This window comes from Ptiloglossa arizonensis, chromosome 2, assembly GCF_051014685.1.
Source record: "Ptiloglossa arizonensis isolate GNS036 chromosome 2, iyPtiAriz1_principal, whole genome shotgun sequence".
In the NCBI taxonomy this organism is placed as follows: domain Eukaryota; kingdom Metazoa; phylum Arthropoda; class Insecta; order Hymenoptera; family Colletidae; genus Ptiloglossa; species Ptiloglossa arizonensis.
Genome location: NC_135049.1, coordinates 8,170,076 through 8,188,196, shown reverse-complemented (window position 1 = coordinate 8,188,196; position 18,121 = coordinate 8,170,076). Strand labels below are relative to the sequence as shown.

Genomic DNA, 18,121 nt, shown 5'->3' with positions numbered 1-18,121 from the left:
GGCTTTTCTGCTTCTGCGTACCGGTGTCCACGTGACTCTTTCTCGTCAGACTGGCGTTACGCGCGTGGCTCGTAAGCACTCTCCCCACTCTCAACGCTTTTCGATGATGATCATTAGTTGTCATCGCCCTCGCTACTTTTCCTTTCTTCGTTCGAACTGTACGGTCGAAATAGAAGCGCTGTTGACGACAATGTTATCGATACATATCGATAAACATCAATAAATATCGATAATGCGAGTTCGTGTTACAAGTATATTAAGATTTTTCAAGTTTAATACAGTTCATTAACTTGAACTCTTTCGTACTGATACATACGTGTAGTTGATCCGATATGAATGTAATCGTAAAACATTGTGAATAAATATTTCACATTCATTGCAGTAAACTAACTCCGCAAATCTTTGTTTTTCAAGCTGGACTGATTCTTGATCAGTTTAATTCTTTGCATTAATCAATCGTAACGTTTACATTACAAAGTGGTTCTACATAACGATGATTGCTGTAAAAATATAAAAATATTAAAAATATGTTAAACTTACATTGATTTTGTTTGATTGAATCGTGCATGGAAAACTTGTGGGTCAGCTCGTATTTGTTCGTAAATTTCGTTTACGAGTTACAAGACTTATGCATACATGTATGTTTGATGTTAATATCGGTTTCAATATTTGTTTATTTCGAACAAAGTAATTTGTTCCTGAAAATGTTGCACGTTATTTTCATTATACGGTTTGTAATCAAATGTATCGTTTTACACATTATTAAGTGCAATTAATATTTTGTATTTATTTATCCAGATAAATTGCTCCGTTAGTAGACATACAATAGTGGTCAAATTACATTTTAAAATCTATTTTGGCGTACAGTGTAAGTTATGAGAAACAGTACACTTGAATGCCTATGCTTAATTTAAGGGGTTACGGCACTTTTGAAACTAATAATCCATTTTTTTTTATACAAGATAAATAATATGGAAACCCACATCGAGAGAAATATAGTTTCAACTTTTAAAAATAATATGAAACAGGTCAAATTGAAAACTCTTATTAAGTATTGATGTGCTGAGTCAAATTTTAAACATGTCTTTCTCGAAACTATGTGTTTTTTATTGGTATTCTGAAATATTTAAATAGCATTAACCAGTACCATGCGATTCTTTTTTTGCAATTAGTTTCCAAAATATAACAAACACAAGACTGGTGAAATGATCTGTTTTCTATTTATATGGGATAATTTCTAAAATTTTGTAAATGTTCAAAATTCTTTACATCATAAGATAGGGAATACCTTGGATAATAATAATATTGTTCAACTTTTAATTTGCAAATACGTCTAATATGAAGATGAAAAATATTCTTTTGGAGCTTATTATATATTTCATTTATAGAATTAAATTTCATTTGAAACAGGTGTACAGTGTCGTTTTAAAAAATTCGTGAAAGTATCTTGTTTCATTGCCTCAAAGGTGATACAATGATATAATAAGTACAAAATTTGTATTATGGTATAAGCAAAACAATCTAGATGGTTCCAAATAACGAATGTGACGAATATTATGTTTTTTCCTTGAAATTATTTAAAAAAATTTTCAAAAGTATTAGTGTTTGCTAAAGAAAATTATATACTTTCATATTTTATACTTTAAATGTGTTAATATGTATAAGTGTATTATGTGTAATACAAAATACACATGTAGTATAAAAATACACGGGTATCTCGAGTATTAAGAATTATACGGTTTAATGTTCGGAGTCGACAGTTACACGTGTCCACGTATACTTAAATTCATGTGAAATATGAATTTTTAGTAATTACTACCGAATTTGATCGATTTTTTATAATGTGTCTTTGAAATAATATCGAACTCAAAAGTGTAGTTAAAAATAGTATGTGGTGTATTTCAACTGAAAAATCATTCGCGACTGAATGAATATTTTATTTCATGTATTCCTTCTCGCACTATCGATATCTTATCTGTAATCGTTGATAGCGCCTTCAATTTCGACCATTCAGTTTTTATTACTCGAACGTGTTTTGAAAATGCGAAGGATATCTTAATTCTGAATTTTTTAACGTCGACGGAGCTTTCGATTTCGAGAGTCCCGGTTTCAAGTTTCAAGTATTTTCACGTATGAATATTTCGGGAGTCGATAATTCAGAATTATTAGGTGAAATTTGTATTTTTCAATGGGAATATTCTGTCACGGACATCTATTTTCTGCTATAGTTGAAATTCTATTATAGTCGAATCTTTTACACGGCGTTAGTTTCATGATACGTCAACGCATTGTTTCGTATAAGTTTCTTAGTAGTTTGCGCGAAAAGTATGTATATATTTGAGAAGTTTATTTTACGGGTTAGAGGTCGGTAACTATAGTATTAACTTTACATTTCACTTCGTCGCTATCTTAAGTGTGATTACTCTATTGGATTATTTATCGTAGACTTTTCTAACCTTATCTATACAGTGCTTCGCCATTGCATGTTGGTGTCTTACTGACTACGTTCATTCTTTAAGATCTGTTTATTTCAACGTTTACAAGATACAGTATTTTTATATTGCATACCTTTTGTAGCTTGTGCAACATTTTTTCAGATCATATATTAGGGTGTTAAAAATTCATGGTGCGAAGTTGCATGAATACAACACTCATAAAAATAAATGAACGAATGCTGGTGAACACAACACACGGAGATCAATAATGAACGAAGAAGAAATAGTAAACAATGAAACAATAAAGTACCGACCTATAAACGATGTCATATCTTATTTTAGAAGAAATATCCGCGAAATGTTCGACGACGATTTTGATAAAACTTTGCAGGTCTGTGAAGCGGCCAAAAACAAGGGACACGTAGCATTGGGAAACGAGAAGATGAAACCCTACCAACAAGTTAAACGACACAAGGGGCAAAGGGAATCGGTCACCTGCTCCACCTAGCTCTTTCCACTTTTCAGATTCTTGGTTATTATTGGTTAAGTCGAACATGTTTTCTGTTCATTACATACGGAGGTAGTTCCAGAAGTACCCGACTTAACAAAGAAAACATCAAAAATTTGGGAAAAAATATCTTTATTTCTTTACATAGTCTCCTTTTAAATCGAGACATTTTTCTCAACGACGTCCAATAGTTTTGATACCCTGTTTATAGTGAGAATCGTCGAGTTCTGCAAAATAGTCACCAACCGCAGACTCCTCCTCTTTATTGTTGGCGAATCTTTTACCACAGAGCTATTTTGGTAAGTTTGGAAACAGAAAATAATCCAAAGGGGCTAAATCTGGCGAATAGGGTGCGTGAGAAAATAATTCGAACTTAAACACCAACCAAGATCAGGCTATCGTGATAACGGATATGTGAACTAGCGTATTGTCTTGAAATGTTGGTGTAAATGCTGCTATTCTTTCTCGATTTCATCACTGAAACGCTGCAATAAGTTCGTATAATACTCGCCGTTGATTGTTTTTCCTTTTTGAAGATAATCGATGAAAATTCTCCTACGCGCATTCCAAAACACTGACGCCATAGCCTTGCCTACAGATGGAACTGTCTTCGCCTTCTTTGGAGCTGTTTCTCTCCTTTTAGTCCATTGTTTCGACTGTTCCTTCGTCTCAGATGTGAAAGGATGAACCTATGTTTCATCCATGGTTAAGAATCGATGCAAAAACTCGGTTTTATGTTGCTGTGAAACCTTAACAAACGGACTCAACCTTAACAGACTCAAACTCGATCGAAATCCTCACGACGCTGTTCTTGTTCCATTGTGAGTAATCGCAGCACCCATCTTGCGTACAATTTTCTCATGTTCGAATTTTTAGTCAATATGCGATGTACAGCACTTTTTGATAAGCCTACCATGTCTGCTAGCTCGTGCACTTTCAATCGACGTTCATCCAATACCATTTGGTGGATTTTGGTCATCATTTCAGGCGTAGTCACCTCATTTGGTCGACCACTGCGATGTTCGTCTTGACAGCTCGTACGGCCTCGTTTAAACTCTGTCACTTAGTATTTTACTGTTGTAAACGAAGGAGCAGACTCCCCCAAAGTAGAATCTAGCTTTGCTTTGATATCAGTTGGGGTCTTTCAAATAAAAGTATCGTATCGTATAACGATAACCAATTGTTTCCATATTTACAAATTCACTGAAAGCGTTCACTATTGGTAACTGCCAAACAAATACTGAACAACGTAGCGTCGTCAACCTTCAAACTTAAGCTTTGTAAGGTCGGTACTTTCTCCCTTAGTCATTCGTTTCGAACAACTACTGTCATCTATACGTCAGATCGGATACTTCTGGAACTACCCTCGTAGTACTAAAGAATGCAAACGAAAGAAAATACGATAAAGTGAGGTATACGAAAAGTGAATCACATTGGCGTAGACATCAAATTAGAATATTAACCTCCCAGCTACAACTGCGCGGACCTCGTCGATATTGGTTAGCAGCCGATGGTGTTGCGTGCGGGCGTGTACAAATGGGATGTTGATTTAAAATACACTAACCGATCAGCGAAAAAAGAAGAATTTTTTTCGGAACGTAACATATTTCAATTCAACAACAGCGGGTACTGGTATTTCACGTGATATGGGATCGGGCTACTCGTAACTAATTATTAATAGTTAGGACAACTAATTATCCTACGAATCTTCTCAAGAACTGTTGCTGTCTGGTCCTTCCGCTGAATCTGTGTCTTCAATATTTAACGGTAGATTATTTATAGCTATTTTTAACAAATTATCTGTGTCCCAATATTTTTGTTCTATTTTCTCAGTATGCTTGCAAAAATATTGTTTCAGTCGGTTGGCGTTACCGAATCTATTGCTCGAGAAAGATTGCAGTCTGTAGAATGTTAAAGTTGATTTACAATAAATTACAATAAAGTTACAATAAAGTTGATTTAAAAGACAAAACGTCTTTTCCACTGGATCTATTATTTTGTTTGTTTTTTCAATTCGTTTATGGCGTGTTATTAATTATACTAATTCGAATTTTTTAAATTATCCTCTGATATTTGAAAATCCTACTACTATGCAGTCCGGTCGTTAAGAATTATCCTTGCCCTTTGCGTCGTTTAGCTTGTCGATAGTGTTTCATCTTCTCGTTTCCCAATAGTACTCTTTCAGCTGCTGAAATAGAAGTTTGCGGGGTGGAATTATCTTACAAAGTTTCACTCCTTCGTGCTATCTTTAGAATTGTTGGTGTTGCAGAAAAGTTTTCTCAACAAATTCTTTATGACTCTTGATAGAATATAATATGGTGTACACACAGTAAACAAAATTAATAAAATAATCACAAAACTACTTTTACTAACTTTATTCTCAACGGTTTTGCAAAGACAAAACGGTGAGCTATTTTTACTCTGAATTCACGAGTGGTTAGAAATGTTTTTGTTCGACACGGATGTTTTAGAAAGAAAGGTAGGAATATGTAACACCAAAGTTTTAGGTTTTGTAGAAACATTCGGAAATTATTTGTTTATAATGTTTATCCTATATCCGTACAATAGTCGGCTACGTTTGTTGGAAATCTGCTGTTTAATGAATATTTGTTTTTAATGTAGCAAAATGAAATTTCTGTACGTCATATTGAATTGAAATTTACGACTATGTATTTTACGATTCTTGAAAGAACAAAGGAGGTAAGGTATTCTGTAATTGTTTTAGTTTCGAAACGTAAGTAAGACTTTAAGAAACATTCTGTTTTTAGTATGTTAAAATGGCTAATTTGTTGCAACAAGAGACACCTGATTGGTATTGTAGGGAGACAAAACCAGTCTCGGATTAAGAGGAATGTAAATAGTTTTATGCGTAAGTATTGTAGAATGTGGACTGATTGAGTCATTTTGTCGTACAAAAGCTGACTAGAACATCTGATCCAATACACATGCCATTTTTTATACGCAGAATAGTAATATGAAATAGTTTCATATGTATCTGTCACATTTTAAAATGTATTAGGAAAACCTAAAAATATATCAAAGTTAAATAAACTTGAAAAAGTTAAAAAAGAGAAAACAAAGGCCTAGTATATATAACCTGTAAATCTGGTAAATACCGATTATACAGGTTCAGACAGCAAAAAATACGTGTATGATTGTTATAAAGTTACGTAAATTTTAATTATGTTATTTAAGTATCGATACAATTTTTTCTTATGAATGGGTTACGTCGAGAATGAGCGAGGTGGCACCGAATAGTTGACATTTTAAAATGATACCATATATGTATCGACGTGTTCATTATTAATGAAAATGTGTATATTTCTCATTATATCTTCTCGTCAATTCGAGTGGCCGGTGAATTTAAAAATTGACTGATCGAATTTGAAAGTATCGATATAAACAGCTATTAATGTGAACTAAAAATTTGTATATTTCTCACTGTATCTGCACGAAAGCATTCTCTCCGTAAAAATGAGACCAAACACGATGTTATACGAACTATTTTTAATTATATGCAACTGATTTGTGTAACTTACAAGTAAAAATAGTCCGAATGGAGTCGCGTTTAGCCTTATTTTCACCGGGAAAATCTCATTAATTTATCAATCTTATTGATCTGTAAAATTCTTATAAAGATACAATGAGAAATATAAAAGTTTTTAACATGCTTTAATGATTACCACAGCTATACGCATGCGCCATTCCTTTGAAGCTCGAACACCTCTAATAAGAAACGTGCTCGTTGTTTTTGTCATTTTCTAGCTCTGGATTTCTGCTCAAGGTACAAAAAGTCGATTAGAAAAATCAATTTGCTACTGTACCTCGATAAAAGGGTTCGAGCGGACCCGATTGTGTATATTTTAACGAGGTGGTAGTGTACTTAAGTGACGATTTTCATTTTGAACGAAGAATGTGTTTTGATTTGAATTTTTATTCATTTATATGTTTGATTATCTATGAATGTTCTAACGAGGTGGTAGTGTACTTATGTAACGACTATCATTTTGAACGAAGAATATGTTTTGATATGAATTTTTATTGACTTATGTGTTCGATTATCCGTACCGAGTGGCAGTACTCAACATTTATGCGAGCATCGAAGCAACGCGACAGCATGGGGCAATGTAGAACAACACATATGTTGTGTACTGTCATCGTGTTGTCCCGCATGTTAGGGGTAACAGTGTGTCTTCCATTTTCAGCACACATTTCAATGGGCATGTACGTAAATTGACAAATGAGAATCCTAAGGGATGACGTACTCTGAAAACAAAGCTCTAGTGCTCGTGTCCAGCGACGTTGTCATATTAGCGCAATAAAAATCTTACAACGTAAACATTGTGTGAGCTTAATTGTACCTCTTGTATTTTTTGTAGCGTCGTACATTGAGAACATTGAAACATTAATATTATGTCAGAGAACATATTAATACAGTTATCTGGTGTGATTGCATATATTCTTTTCTTGCTTTAATAAATCTATTGTTTATTACATGAAAATTTTCGTATAAAATCTTAATAATATAGAATTTTTAACTTTATTTTATACAATAACATATAATTGTAATATATCGTTATATTCGTACAATTGTTTCTTGCTTAACGTTGATCTTTTTTTGATAAGAAACAGAAGTTAAAGGTATGTAACTTTTAAAAAATTATGGTATATTTTCTGTGTTTGAAAATAATTAAGAAGAGAACAAACGTGAGGCTACTTTCTCAAATTGTGCGTATACGCTGATTTAACTGGCATTTCTTGCATCTATAAGGAGTATTTACTTTAATATTTTGCTCGTTGAAATTGTACAAGGTGTACCTACTAAAATTGGCTATGCTGCATTGGTATATATATTCAATGTCCCTCAAATTGGGGATCTGAACATCAAAGGTTCTGATCGAAGTGTTGCTTCTGTATGTTATCTGTCTTAAGTAGTTCTTCCTTCGTTGATAAGTTGGGTAGCCATCCTCATCGGGTAGAGTCTCATTAATGAAATTACGAGTATATCTTATCGAATACTTACCGTTGTTCTTGCAGTATGAGGGTTTGTTGTGCTAACAGTTCCAAGACCCATGTATTGTTTTTGTGTACAATTTCGTGCAAAAGAGAATTGCATTTCTTGCCAAAGAGGTCAGCAGAAATTATATTAGCAGTTTTATGTGGCTGAATTTTTGTCCACAACCATAGAAGTATATGACAGTGGAGAAAATGTGTTTGCTAAATCACACTCAACATATAAGACTCGATATTGTATCGAAGATGAGATTTATAAGTTTCTTTATCTTCAGGTGAACAATTTACGAAATTACGTTGTGTCCCTTGAAGGATTTCTGGTACAGAAATAATTCATTTGTTCTTTTTGGCCCTTCAAGAATTACAAATGAAAGTTACTGAGGTGAAGCTCGATTCATAAACTATTATCTAAAATGTAGCGTACGATTCTTTGAAAATTTTAATAATTGTCGAAATCGTCGAAGTTTGAAGCAAAAACAATCATTTTTATCCCCCTTTCTAAAAAAAATGACTTTAAACGTTTGTAAAAAATTAAATAATTAACATATTAAAAAAATCATAAGCTATATTGTAGAATACTCTATGTAGAATAGCTTTATCAAATTTGAAGTTAATCGGATGTGTAATTCCGGAGATTTCGTGTCGGTCAGGTTGAAAAATATAGTTTCGAGGAAAACGTAAAACAAGTTTATTTATACATTCTACACATTTTAAACCTTAAGAAAATAAGAAAAAGAATTCAATTTTTCTGACTCATCAGGGTGGTGTCCCCCCTTAAGATTGAGTCTATTTGAACAGCCATTGTTATTTTGGTATTTAAAAAAATTTTATGTTATTTTTATGACTTTTATGTATTGTACATGATTATTATGTTTTTTCCTTTTTTATTAATTATTTTAACAATCACTTCCTTCAATTTTTTACAATAATCATCACTATGTATATACCAATGAACAATCAGATATAATAAATTATTATCGAGAATCTTTTTTCGTTTTTTGAAAAATTAAGTCGAAGGTTTTCACCGTCACACTCTCGAACAATATAAATGGGTTAAAATTTGATCCCGAGTATTTAATTTTGTAAAATACCATCCATTGCAACTCTGTTCAATCTTGTCGATTAAAACACAAAAATGTAACAGTGATAGATAAATAAGAAATGATTGACTCGTGAAATGAACAAAGTGGATTGAAATACGTTCAGCTTAATTACATGTAAAATAAAAGGCTTTGCTGTCTATCTATGTATCCGTGTACCTGTGTCTCGGAAAATAAATGGCAAATGATTTCGAAAATACGTATCCTGTGCTGCGGTGTATTTTAATACACCCATAGGATCGTAGAGTTTAGTGTACGCAAACGATGGTCATCGAGTTGCTCTTTGAAATGTCCACGTGTGTTGCCTATTAATGGTAGATAAACTTGCTGTTACCGCAAATGTAACTCTCGGTCTAGGCTAGGTTCTCTTGAGCACGCCTAGAAGATCTTGCCAAAGTCACTTGAGACACGAGCTTCATGCTTCTCCTGGGTCTCATTGAAACTCGAGGCATGTTCTCTTCCTGCTTGAAGAGTTTCTCACGATAATTTGGACCAAACATTAGGCGTTTTATGCAAAGTATACAAATAGGAATAATATTCATATACCAAAACAAAGCCCCTTAATAGTAAATCATACATTAAAGTACACATAAAAATAACAGAAATAAGAAAAATATCACAATGAACTAAGAAAACTAGCCAAGATGATGTACAGAAAATATAAAACAAAACGAAAACTCTTAGAAATATTGAAAGAAAAGCTGCACCGAATGATAATAGGAATTTGAATACTAAACTATTCTATTCTAATAACGTATGATCGATGTACTTATACATCCTCTAGACTAAAATATTATCTGCTTCGTATAGGTCTGTGGGTAGACATGTTTATAATTGTTAAATGTCTATTCTTTTTCCATAATGATATCATTATTGTTTTATTTGAAAGAAAATTGCAAGAAATTTGTAACTGATGATAATTTTGCCATGAATCTGTGTCATTCGTTGCAGATTAAGTCTACAATGAGGCTTAAGAAAGACTAATGTTATAGAACGTTGTCAATAAATCATGTATCTGTAATTAATTTCCTTTCATCTGTATGGTAATTAATTATAGAACATATTTTAAATATAAAAGTAGGAATTTGGATTCATTGATAATCATTTTCACATTCATCGTTGAGACAATACGAACACACACATTTCAGATATAATAGGTTGCTCAATAAGTTTTGTCGTTCGATAAAACTTATTTAATAGTACCTACAAGGTTGCTCGATAAATTTTGTCGTTCGATAAGACTTATTGAACAGTACTATACTATTTATATAGTAGATGAAAATCACGTGATACACTAGGTTGTTCAAAAAGTTTTGTCGTTTTTTCCATTGTAAAAGAAATACTATGACACTTTAACTTGTGTCGACAGATCTACTTGAAACTTCACAAATGTTCATCAAACAGTAGTACCATATTTAGAAAAATAAAACGACAAACTTAATAGTTCCATTTCTTATCGAACGACAAAATTTATTGAGCAATCTATTAATGTAGTCATTGCTTATAACATTATTTGTTTGGCTATAAGGTTGCGATTTCTTAACCCGTATTTATTACTGTGATTCTATCAACATTCAAATATGTGTACCTATGTTAGAAGGTACACAGTACTTCGTTGTCAGATTTGAGAAATTCATTAAATAAAGTGCCATTTGTATCGACATATTCGACTACAATATTCCATTCGACCTACTTCTAAATCGATATCGGCAACAGTCTCTAGATACACTTTCAGAATTTTTATTCAACGTAGGTAAATCCAAATTGTCTAAAACTGTTTGCAATTGCATAACGTTCGTCAAAATCAAATACAGTAACGCTGATGAAACGTAGTGATAAAACGTAGCAAATCATTCCTACCTGTGTTTCAACTTCAAAGATCGACAGTAGTGAATTTAAAATCTAGAAACTTTTCTAGTCTTACCAATAGGTTAATGATTTTATTTGGAATATCTTTAATTATATGTAGTCGGAAATTTTGGATAATAATTGGAATAAATTATAATGAAATAGTTCGAACGAGGTCCTGTTCAGATTTCATATTTTCATTGGAAGAAATTCGAAAATCGATTAATGCACTCTTATAAAGATACAATAAACAATATTTAAAAATATACAAATCACTGTTGACACAGTGATATGCGTTTGGTATATTGACGCATATTTATTGGCGCCCAAGAATTTAGTCACTGTTCTATTAGCTAAACGGGGAAAAGCGAATATTGTCCATTCGCATTATTCTACGCAAGCACATTGTTACTATTGGCTAAATTGGGTAAGCGTAGAAGTCCACCGCTTGACGAGAAACACGAACGAAACAGAACACGGCAAAATGGCATGCAACGAGAAAGTTTGCGAATGCATCTCATCGTTAGATACGTTTTGCATCTCACTTTGTCGTGTTTTGTTTCGTTCGTGTTCCTCGTCGCGCGGTAGACTTCTACATGTGCCTAACTTACATCAGTCAATAGTAAGAGTACGTCTGTATAGGGGCGTTGCAGTTGCGTCACGAGTGATGCAAGTGATGACTCTTTTCTCTGTGCTTATAGGACTCCATATTAGTTTACAGGATTCTGGCCAACTTCTCACGCATCAACGATACGTGTTCACTTCTAAGAACAAATTCTTGACCGACCCTCGATATATGACAAGTGGCGGTTTCATTTTCTCAAATATTGGAAAGAAATAATTAAGAATAATAAATAATAAAGAAAGTCATAAAGAAAAATAATATTGTATGGAGATTTTGCCAAGGGAAATGAATAAAGCGTTGACTTATACATAGAAACTTTCGAATTGAAAAGGTTCGACTCTACTGGGTGGTCCATGCAACTGTTTCGGGTCATAACTCCGTTAATAATGCATTTACGAAGAGATGTCAAAGGAAAAAGGTAAACGACTTGAAAAGCACTACATCCGTAGGACCTTAGATTTTTGTTAAATTCAACATGTACAATTAAGAATTGCATTCTTTTTTTAAACGAAAGTACATATTTTTTGTTGCACAGGCCCATTCCTCTGTCCATTATACGAAATATTATCAAGATATCTTGGCAAAAAAATTATTAGTTTTTGAGATATTTTCAAAAAATATCTTCATCGAAGATACTCAAACGCTTCATGACCATGTTGTAACTGTAAACTCCGTTCTTCAATGAAGACATTTCTTGAAAATATTTTGAAAACTAATAATTTCTTTTCCATGATATTTTAATCATTTTTCACGTAGAATGGACAGGGGAATGGATCTGTGCGTCAAAAACTATGCATTTCCATTTAAAGAAAAGATGCAATTCTTAATTGCCCATGCACTGTTCAATTTGAAAAAAAATCTAAGGTTCTACAGATATAGTGCTCTTCGAGCCATTTACCTTTTTCCTTTGACGAAGTTATGACTTGCGTGGACCATCCAGTATGTAATAGGTTGTTCAGTAAGTTTTGTCGTTCGTTAAAACTTATCAGCAACCTAGTACAATAACGTGAACGTGTCGATGTCCGGTTGATGTTGTTCGTTGAGTTGCTAAGTGTGCTACAGACTTAAATCGTAACATTTGTAACTCCTTTTATACGTTTATTCGCAGTCGTTGTTGAAATTCTACTGCTAGCAGTGAAAATACCCTCATCTGCACACAGACACCCTCCATATTCATTGGTTATCCCGCTACGGTTCCTTTGCTCGTGGTAAGCGTGGTTTAACCGATCTCGGACGTTATTTGTCCAAGTATGCTGGAAACTTGCCCCACATTATGAAAGTCGAGCATCATGATGAATATGTGATTGTAAATACAGTGATTGCAATTTTTTGTCGTATAGGGTTATTCGATGCGAAGTTTATCAATCAACTGGAAACAGTGGATTTCAAATATTGATTAGTAACAATTTTATCGTTATTATTGAAAAGTGTAGAAAGGAAAGTGATGCTTTTATTCTCTTATATTTCAATTTTAAATTCTAGTCGATTATTTGTAACGTTAAATGTATCGATTACATTATTAATTTCAATTGTAAGGGTAATGGTGAAAATATCGTACACGCATCTTGGCTCAAGAAGATTGTACAGCTGAAGATATCACGAAAATATAAAATAACTAAATTGCATTGGAGGATTCATTTTCGAGAAAAATGCATTTGAAAATCTGTCTAGTACTTGCATCTGACTGATAACTGGCGTTACAGATTTCACTATAGAGGGTTACTGTGATTGTTATTGAATAGTGTTCAATGTCAGGCACTGTTTACTATCAAGATTATCATTTACGATACTGACAGTAACTACCAGTTTTTGTCGAATAAGCGACATAATGTGATACATCGATAATGAGTATACAGATATGATTTTTGCATTTTGACTATAAGTATTGATAATAAACAGTGCCTGACATTGAATACTATACAAAAACAATCACAGTACCTGTCTGTTGTGAAATTCCTAACGCTAGTTATGTGCATGCACACTATATAGATTGATTTTCAAAACGAAGCCTCCAATGCAATTTTGTTATTTTTTATTTTTGTCTTATTTCGAGGCAATCTTTTTAGTTTGATTTGTACCACGAATTTTGGCCCACAGTGTATAATAGAATTGAAATCTAATTCCTGTAACATTAAAATTTCCAAGGTAGTTATGACAGTGTTATTTGACGTAATCGCAACACATATTCTAAGTATACTTCCAAGTAGTACATTCTGAATACTATTTAAAGTATCAAAAAATTATGAATGATTTATTCCTGTCTTAAGTAGCAGCTGATTCTCTGTTTATTGAAAATGACACTCTTGTTTCCTTTGTTTTACTCCTCTTTTCCTCCAATACCATACTTTTAAATATTCTATAAAATGTAAGAACTACTTTGGGGTATAAAGCAACACTTGAATCACATATGATGAAATTTGATAGCATTGAGGTAATTTTCTCTATTTTGGCTTTCAAATATCCAAAGGTAACTTGGATGTGAGCGATAACACTGTGGTTAATATTTAAAATTACAGTTGAACTCGCCACAGCACTTTATCCTATGCTAGAGTTTTGTTCAATGTTCAACATTGACACTTTGTGTTTTGTCGTTCATCTTTAATCAGATAGCATGATTCGCGGTATCACTGTTCGCCGAATCAGTAATAATTCTTATATTCTAACTTAAGTTGTTACAGTTAAACAAATCTTTTCTATTTTTCCGTCATTATTGTATAGAATTTGACAAAACTGATTTAACATAGGCATTGTTTGAAGGCACGATTCAAATTAGTACAGCGAACTTGGAGAAAAGACTAAAAGAAGCTCTAATCGTGAAGTTAATACTAATTGTAACACAAGATTTCTCTGATGGTAAGAAGATGAATTAATCTTATGATAACAAATATCAAACCTCAACTAGAACAGAAAAGGATTGCAAATGTTTTAGTCACTGTGAAATTACAGTAATATCATTTTACTTTGAGTTTTTCCACAATTTGTAATTACTTAAAAAATATACAGATGAATGTCTTTTATATTATTTGTCTTATTTTTATACGGAAGTGTATTAAATTATTCAATATAAAATCAATACACATATTTATCTTCGCATACAAAGTGTTTAACATGCTCTTAAATGTTTTTTCCATGTAGCAACGATTATGTGGGTACCTACCACGTTTGATTGATTCTAATTTTAAGTTCATTTATCTACACGCTTTCTCGTTAATTATTTCGAAGATGGTTCGATATCTGAAGAAGAAGGCGATAAAACGTAACGCTTAGGTGAGTTTGATCACGTATCGTATTCACATGTATTTGGACTTATTTCGAACAATTTCTTCATCGTTTTTCGGGATAGTGAGAACGACAGTTTTCGTTTCTTGAAAAACATTCTCAAACATTCGGTATGAATTTTTCATTTTGGGGGGAGGGTGTCAAGGTTGCCATTTTTTAAGGTCCTCTTTTTTAATTCATTGTGAAGTATTTAATTCTATAACTCAAATTATAGTTTTTATTCACCGAATAACGGATATAGGAAAAGTTTTTATTTGCTATACAAAAACATATCCGGAAAAAAATTTTTGCCGTCTTTCTAGATGCCCAGCAACAGCGATTCTGAAAGCGACCCTTCGCGAGTAACCGATTAATATAAATATCATCCGCTAGAGGCGCCAGTCAGTCGTTACTCGCTTCCTCGCCACGCCGTTGTCGCCCTCCCACCGAGAATAACCGTTTAATTTAATTTCATCGTAAAAGTATTCATTATTAGATACGTAATGATAAATTACATTTAAAAAATAGCACACTGTAACAGATGATATTATAATATTACATATTATTAAAGGATTAGGGTGTGATTAGATTTTTTTTTCAACATCCGCCAACCAACTGCCTGCAGTTCAATTATTTGAGGTGGATGTTATTTAAAAATTCATTTACAATATCAATTACTTCAAATAAATAGATATTTTGTTTATTCTTAAGCACGATTGCGGGAGATAAAAGACAGGCATATTATTTTAAATAGTTCTGTTTTATTTTTATTTTTACCGTGATAACATAAAGTTAAAATTACGATAAAAATAATTAAACAATTTCCTCCAGACCCAACATATTGTATGCTCATCGTACAATTTTTTAAGTAGTAAACTCCATTGGTATATATTCGTCTAAAATTGATACCAAACTGGTTTCTCGATTCGAAAGATAGTAAATTGCTTGAAAATGAAAGTAAGAGATATTTAATATAATCTAAAAATAATGATATATTATGATATATATTAGTAAAATTATGCAAAGAAAAAACAGATAAGCAAATATAATACATGTACGTATCGAAATTGCAGTGTTTAATTTTACCGTACAATTAACACATCTCCTTTACTGTAAAATAATCAAACGACGTAAATTGAGATTATCACGAATAAAATTAAAATTATAAAATCAAAATGGTTTCAAATATGCTACAATGTTCGAAATTTCTAATGAAATGAAAATGTTGTACGTTGAACTAGGCAAGTATTCGAAACTTGTAATTGAATGGAACGGTGAAATATTAAGGTTGTATTTGCTTAACAGAAATTATGCATGAAACGTTAACGTAGTAATTCAAAATGTTCTACAGAGCAGGATATTACAGTTACAAAAAAAATTCTTGATATTGTGACGAATTGGAAGATATAATTTAGTATATTACACAAAGGGTACGGTGTTTCTATAGCTCGGATGTAAAACGAGAGGTTAAGAAGTATCGGTAAAGCGAACAACTGCGCATGTGCTGTGAGCAGCAACCGTTTGTCAGCATTGCGCACTTTTTACGAAATATTCCAAGTCTAGTACCAGCAATTGACAGGAGGTTCAAATATTCAGAGGGACCATCACATTTCACGCAGAGTTAACTTTCCGGTCGGTATTTCGACGCATGCGGTAACTGGTCCGTTCTACCCGGAACAGGTGTGCTTTATCAACCCACGGTCACGTCAGAACTGTGAGTTTGATAACGCGTGTGTACCTATCGTTGGTGGGTAATTTTTTCCCCACCTATCTTGATCTCTCCACGAGTATGCAGTACCGCTCGCGGCTATACAAACGACTCCACTTGTCGACAAAGGTGCAAAATTCCTATCCAGAACTTCAACCCTCTATTTTTTAACGGACTATTTCGAAACCTTCTGATCGTTCTGACTGAGATACGTAAAAAGACGAAAATCAATGGAATACATATAAAATCGTGTTAATATAGACAGTTGTTATGGTGAATTCGAAGCATATGGTATTATACATTTGGCGTGGAAAATATGTTGGGACAGTAGAAAAGTAAATATTTTGTACGAAAAACAATTTAAACCAGGTACTGAAAGACGAATTTTATCTTTTAATAATTCTGTTCGAACTTATACCCTTCATTAATAAAAATGTCAACTCTTTCGATACTTCCATAAGAAGCAACTTTTACTTTAAAAATCTTTTTAAAATCTGTACTCGTGGAACAAATATTTTGGATTTCTTACAATAAAAGTTTTGTGAAATAGTTATTTTGGACTTCCTTTTAGAAAAAGTTTCATAAAATAAGTCAAAATTCAAATTTAGCTATAGTATACTGTACAGTATATTGTGGGTAATAGTTTTCTTTGAAAATGCATCATATTATATACGACGCAACAATATATTACCAGGTTTATTTTGAATAAAGGATACGAAGTAAAGAAAAAGTAATAGTGTCGTAAGAAGTATTGAACAGAAAAATGAGTTTATCGACGAAGATAGTGTCTATTTTTGTTATACTAGAATTTTTATTTCTTATAAATTTGATCTAAACTGGAACTTTTATTTTGAAAATTATCTCTTACTTATATGCTCGTTTCATAACTTACGATGTGAATAATTTTGTTTTATTTAAGTTTTATTTTAACTGTTTATGGTTTACAGTGGGACCTATTGAAAGAGTTCCATAATTGTTTTGGTCCCTGATGCACTATACAGAGATTGCAAGTTAAGTCCTTGCTTTATTCAATCTCCACCAGAGATCCCACATTCCAGTGCTAATTGGTTACATTAAACAAAAATGGAATCTCCGTATTCGTGGGAATATTTATAAAATTAATTATCTGAGCAAAAACATAGCACGCTCTCAAGGAGGATAAAAATCTGGGAAGTTCTGGCATTTAAAATATTAATAAGGCACACAGGTTCCAAGGAATGGTAAATCTACAATTATTAACCGCAAACATGATGGAAATATTGGGAATAAATATTATATAGGGGTAATATTTATTTTTGATAATAACTGTTATTACGTGAAATTTGTCGGGATTATATAATAAAGGCTACGAAAATCAGAATTGTTCTGCTTGTAAATAGTTACAATCTTTGCTCGTTATCGCTTCATCTCGCTCTGTTTCGATACTTTTCCTTCATGACATTCGCCACACGATAAACTTGTATATGTGATTGTAAACGACCTTCATCATTAACGAAAATGCGTGTAATTCGAGGTGGGATGATTAATCTGATTTATTGACCACTTATGATCTCTGCATACTGTGCAGAGATGACTTGTTGACCGGGCAATTTGAATGGTTAACGTGTAACGGCAACACCTCTACTC

General features: G+C 32.7%; 1 protein-coding gene across 1 annotated transcript in view; it reads left to right on the top strand.

Annotated features, from left to right (window-relative positions):
* Nucleotides 1-18,121, top strand: part of LOC143155163 (uncharacterized) — a 78,563-nt gene that overhangs the window by 1,128 nt on the left and 59,314 nt on the right. The gene's annotated exons all lie outside the window — the stretch shown is intronic.